Here is a 6,534-nt window from a genome sequence, read left to right on the forward strand (position 1 = left end):
CAAAGGGATTGCAAAAGCAGGGGAGAGGTTAGGAATCATACAGCCCACAATTCGGGCCAGGAGGCCCAAGCTGTACCTTGCATGACATAACCTTGCATGTTCAGTCTCCAGCTCAAAGGATATGAGGCAACCAAGCCGGAAAGGACCTCTCTGAAAGCCCTCGCTGGCTCATATATTGTGCAAGTGTGTCCTACAGTAAGTGGCTAATAACAGAGTATGCAATCATAATAACAGAATACTTGCTTTTTAGATATATATTATATGAGGAAAAATGTCCCATATGTTTACATGACTTCCTTTTTATGATACGGTACTTTCTTTTATCCTTAATGGAACACAATTCCATTAATAGAATGCCTCGTGGGAATTTTCTTCTTCAATTACATGGCTTCATAAAACGGTCTTCTTCTTATTAATATTAATAATAAATAATTTATAGTTTAAAAGCCTGATTTTATTCAGCTCAAGTGTACATTTTTCATAGGAGAATTTCATAGTGTACTGTATAAAGTGCTTTTTTAAACAGGACATGCATTTGCTTTCCCTTTAGTCAGTGAGGTTACTTTCCATATGGGCTAAGGTGTGTATAAAAAAGGATACACACACACACACACACACACCAGTCAATGGTGTAGATGCTCAAAGACAGATTAAACAGAATGCTCTCTTGCGCAAGGCTACTGAAATGAATAGGCACCGTGCAAGACCATAGTCCTTGACACAAGAGCATGCTAGGTCTTCTGTGGTTCTTGGATAGTTTAATAATGAATAAGCATTGGTGCTTTTTTTTTCTTTTTACTACCCATGTTCTTTTCATATTATTGGTTTAACTGTTCTGGGAACAGTTTGTTTAAAAATAATGAACTATGTCAACATTCTGCGGGAAATGAGGCCATAAGGAGAAACAGTCTTTCTTCTTTCTAAGGATCCTTCTCTACCATGCCAGCATTGTATTAACATTCAGAGTTTTTATTTTTAATTCATAGGAAAACTTACGACATCCGTAACCAAGAAGCAAACAATGTGAAAGAGAGTGACTGTGATTAGATCCATCCATGGACATCTATTGTCTTATATGACAGGGAGAAATTACATATGTAAGTCATGCAATAGACTCCTGGCCAGAAGGTCTGCAGAATTTCTGACCCAGCACAGCTCCTCAGATGGTGCCACTGCTCAACTCCCTTTCTGAAGATTTGTGGGGTAGACTCTCCAAGTGTCCCTATTCAGTTCATGTCCAGAGACCTCACTGCTCAAGGCTGTCGCTTTCCCAGCTCCCCTATTTGTAGCTTAAGGCCTCAGTTGCAGCAACTGACTTCAGAGACCTTGGGCTGGAGAACAGACCTTCCAGGTAGATTTGGGTAGAGCACCCAGTGGCCTACTCTGCATGTGGACTGACTTTCCCGCGTGAATTTGAAGCAACACCGTCAAAATTGCAGCCTTTTTCTTTGATTCAAAGTGTTGGTGCTGACCTTTAAAGCCCTAAATGGCCTCGGTCCAGTATACCTGAAGGAGCGTCTCCACCTCCATCATTCTGCCCGGACACTGAGGTCCAGCACTGAGGGCCTTCTGGCGGTTTCCTCGTTGAGAGATGCCAAGTTGCAGGGAAATAGGCAGAGGGCCTTCTCGGTGGTGGCGCCTGCCCTGTGAAACGCCCTCCCAACAGATGTCAAAGAGGAAAACAACTACCAGACTTTTAGAAGACATCTGAAGGCAGCCCTGTTCAGGGAGGCTTTTGATATTTAATAGATTATTGTGTTTTATTTTTCTGTTGGAAGCCGCCCAGAGTGGCTGGGGAAACCCAGCCAGATGGGTGGGGTATAAATAAATTATTATTATTATTATTATTATTATTATTGATTGCCCAGAAGGTGGCATTTTGTTTCATCATGGCAAATAGAAACATAATAATCACAGCTATGCAAATCCTGAAACCACACACAAAAAGCCACAACCAGTGACCATACCCCAACTAGTTGCAGATTTCCCCCCCCCCTTAATAAAGAACAATACCAGAAGCAGAAACAAAATTCTTAAAATACGTTCAGATGTCATAAGGAGTTAATGCAGCTATGGTAAAGCAGTGTGATCCAAAAATGGGAGCTGAACCACTCTTGGTCAATTTTGCTAGACTCCAGGGAGATTGGGGACGGAGGCGTGAAGGGAAAATAGTAGATGTCAACATGATTCATCCAAGTATCTCACACTCTACGTATTACACAACACATCATTTTACAGTAGCCAAATCATTACCACTCAGACAAATAAAAAAATGGCTCATTTTAAAAGTAATGTTGATGTCTTCAGTGCAAGGAGCAATCCACACGGCTACAAACTGGGCTTGTATTTAAATCCACAACTTTACCTTATAATTAATGGAGCAGCCTGGTTGATCCTGTTATGGAATATTGTGTGACACTTAAGACAGCTTCTTGCGAGCCAAGACCCCCCCAGAAATTCCCCACCAATAACTCAGACAGATCCATTATTTTAGGTTTTGTTTTTGGCATAATTTTGGCCACAACTTTATTAAAAAATTACAATTAATTTTGAGTGTTGGCCTTAGGCTTTGGTTAATCTTCTGCCCCACGGTGGAACAGGGCCAGCTCTGACTTCTTGCATTAGGAAAGTCAAGTAAACACCCCATGGTGGAGGAGATCTCCCCCACCAGAAATGTTCCCCAAGGCTCCTGCTCTGTATTGGCCCCAGCCCCGCCCCATTGCGGGGGTGTAAGGACTAGAGCCCCGGAGCCCCAGGATTCCTTTAACGGAATACTTCTATAAGAGCAACACTGAGGGCCATGCACCTCCATGCCATGCCCCTCCCAAACTCATCAACCAAAGCCTAACCCGCCAACCTAACAAGTTGTGACTATTGCTAAGCAGTAGGCAAAAAACCAGATGGCAACAGCCAATCAGCCAAATGGAAAAAAATTCCTACTGGCCGCTGAATACAGGCGGCACCATAGCAAGGCCATCCTAAACCAGCAAAGAAAAAGGAAGTGGGTGGGAGGGAGATTGAATCACTAGCAGGAAGGAGCTCAACCCCAGAAACGCTGAATATTTAAGGATTCCCCTTGTCAATCAAGAATTGGATACATGCAATTCTCCGCAGCGACAGTCAGCCCTCCAATCGTCTTCTTCCCATTGGCTTAAACCCACCCCTACACACACACACAGTCATTTCTGCCAGGCCTGGTCGCAACCCTCACTATTCCCTATGGGGGTTAGTGAGCTTTGCCCAGGCAGAAACCTGAGTGAGGAGTTGAGGGGCAGGGAGGTGGGGGACATAAAAGGATTTCAGTGACACTAGTAAAATCCCTCTGCAGAGTTTTGCACATTCTTAGCATTCCACCAGATACCAAGATGCACACGAATAAGATTCAATGCTGTTTAAAAACCAACAAAACTCTGCAATGTTCCTCACAACGTTGTGTCCTCAGCCATGCTCTGTATGTAATCGACACCTTTGGTTACAGAACATAATTGAAGATGCAGAGCATTTTAATGCATAGAGCTATTGCACCTTTAATCTTATGCACCTTTGAGACTCTGCCTCGCCTTCTCTCCCTGTGTCTGGTGCCTTCCCTCCTTCCTCCTCTCTTTCCACTGCAATTCACCAAAAGCAAAATGTGAGGCAAGGCTGGAGATTCCCGCTCAGGTGAAACTTCTGAGGGCTTGCCAAAAGTAGAATGGGTTTCATTGTAGCAGCAATAACAGCAAGTGGCTTAAACATGTTTCTGCTGAAGGCAACACATGTTTTTATAAGCAGAGGCTGCGGAGGATTTAAATACCTGAATTCTCTTTTCAGTGCATACTTGCCCCCCTCCCAGGAGAGGTTCACCTCATGCCGTCATCAGGCAGGAGTGAACTGCCGATGTGAAGCCCAGTGAGATGAGAGGCCCAGACAGAAAAAACCTGTTCGTACATGTAGCCCTCAAACATCCGCTGCCACTGGCTGCTACTGCATTTTATTTCGGAAGAATTTAACCATTTTTGTAGGAAAAGCAAAGAAGAGTGGAAGGGAGGGGAGAGAGCAAAACAACAGAAGACTTTTTCATTTATTTTATTTTATTTATTTATTTTACAAAGGTCCTGATTTTGCAAGTTTGAATTATGGCCATTTATTTTTAAACCACAAGTGTTACGCAAACAATTAAGAAACACCTTTACTATAATTTCCAGCTGGCGATCCGTTTTGATTTGTGTGTGGTTTTTATTGCATTATAATTGTTGTTAATGGCTTTGATATTTTATATGAAATTGCAGTACACAAATATTTTTGAATAACATGAACACAGAATAAAAAGTTAGCTTATCAATAATGGTTCCTACCTGCTTTATTTGACAGAGGCCCTATGGCCAGGCAGAAATTCCACTGATGCACATTTTCATAGCAGAGGAAACCAGAAGCTGTTGAACCTCTCTCCCTTGGTCAACTTCTATCAGTTTTTTTAAAGAAATATCTTTGACAATTTTTTCTAAGTTAAAAATGCCATTCCCATTTTCTATGTTAAAAAACCAACAACCTTAGGAATCAGTCTTACATATACAAACCATGACGATCTCTTGCATTTTTAGAGGTGCAGAAGCCATCCCCTTATTTTGGGGGGTGGTCTCATTTCACTTACAAACTAGTTCGTCAGTCGAATCTTTGTAACAATGACTACCTGCTAAGTAGCTCAGCTTCGTTCTTTGTGGCATCTTGCATTGCATCTTTGGTTGTCTCTGCAGCTGAGGGAGGGGAGGACAGAGACTGAAGAAGGAGCTGTGAGTGCGGTGGGCCGCTTTCCCCATTCTTTGGACCCCCGGGGAAACCCAATGTATCTGCTGCACCTGGAACAGGGTGTGGAGAGTGAAGCTGAATGGGACACAGCTGTGGGCAGCCTGAGGAAGGATCATCCACCTTGGGCCTGCGCATTAAAAGCAAGTCTAGAGGGAGAGACTAGAGTGACGTCCGCTGTTTCGAGGAACTCTTCTCATTGTGAGCTGAGAGTTTGTTTGGACTCTGGGTGAGAACCTGCAAACTCAGAGGGAGGTTAGGTCAGAAGAGAAATGAACTGATATTGAATTCTATGCAATAGTAACTTTGTATTCATGTAACATTTTTATATTTAACTCTGCATTGTTGTAATATTTTTGTTTTGTCAGTTGTTGCTTCTGTTTTCCATACACCGCTTTTAGAGATATTTTCAATATATTAAACAGAATAGAAATCAAATAATCCATCAATCAATTAGTTGCCATCCTTGTATCACTCTTCTATTGACATAGGCTTGAAAAGGTTTGCACTACAATAATAAATCAATTTTAGAACAGTTTTTTTAATGGTGTTCCTGAAAGAGTTAAACAAATGATCATTTTAGGAGAGGATTCTGTGTCACTCAACCACAGTTTCCATGACTCCTTGGCAATTAAATTGTTTTAAGGCTGCAGTGCAGATGTGAGTCAAAACATCAGCTGACCATCTCTTGATTAATGGTGTGTGTTTTGGAAGTCAGATGGCAATTACAATCATCATCAAAGTATAATTCTAAAAGAATTAATAGTACATCTGCAGGATATTAGCATAATGAACAGTCAGAGATCATATCCTTCAGTTTGGAAATCTACTATATTCCTATCTTACTGTCATGGGCTCAGTCCAAATGGAAAGCGGTTTACAACAACCCTGCAGTGTAGTAGTCTGATATTGTCCTGGGCCTGTTGTTGTTCAACATCTTTATAAACAACCTGGATGAGGGAACTGAGGGGGTGCTTATCAAATCTGCAGATGCCACCAAACTGGGAGGGGTAGCTAATGCCCCAGAAGACAGAATTGGGATTCAAAGTGACCTTCACAGATTGGAGAACTGGGCCCAAGATTAAAAAAAAATTAATATCTATAGGGACAAATGTAAGGTTCTACACTTAGGCAGGAATAATCAATTACACTAATATATGATTGGAGACACCTGACTTACCAGTAGTACATGTGAAAAGGATCTAGGGGTCTTAGTAGACCACAAACTGAACATGAGTCAACAGTGTGATATAGCCACAAACAAGCTAATGCAGAAGTATAGTGTCCTGATCAAGGTAAGTAATATTTTCACTCTATTCTGCCTTGGTCAGACCACACCTGGACATAGCTGCCAAGTTTTCCCTTTTCTCGTGAGGAAGCCTATTCAGCATAAGGGAAAATCCCTTAAAAAAAGGGATAACTTGGCAGCTATGCACCTGGAATTCTGTGGCCAGTTCTGGGCACCACAATTTAAGAAAGATATTGACAAGCTGGAATGTGTGCAGAGGAGGGCAACCAAGATGATCAAGAGTCTGGAAGCCAACCCTTACAAGGAACAGTTGAGGGAACTGGGTATGTTTAACCTGGAAAAGAGGAGAAGATGATGGTGTATTTATTTGCTGCCCATCTGACTGGGTTAGCCCAGTCACTCTGGGCAGCTTCCACACAGATAAGATAGCCATCTTCAAATATCTCAAGGGCAAGGTGGAGCAAGCTTGTTTTCTCTTGCTCTGGAGGGTAGGACTCGAACCA

Source organism: Zootoca vivipara, chromosome 5 (genome assembly GCF_965207765.1).
Source record: "Zootoca vivipara chromosome 5, rZooViv2.hap1.1, whole genome shotgun sequence".
In the NCBI taxonomy this organism is placed as follows: domain Eukaryota; kingdom Metazoa; phylum Chordata; class Lepidosauria; order Squamata; family Lacertidae; genus Zootoca; species Zootoca vivipara.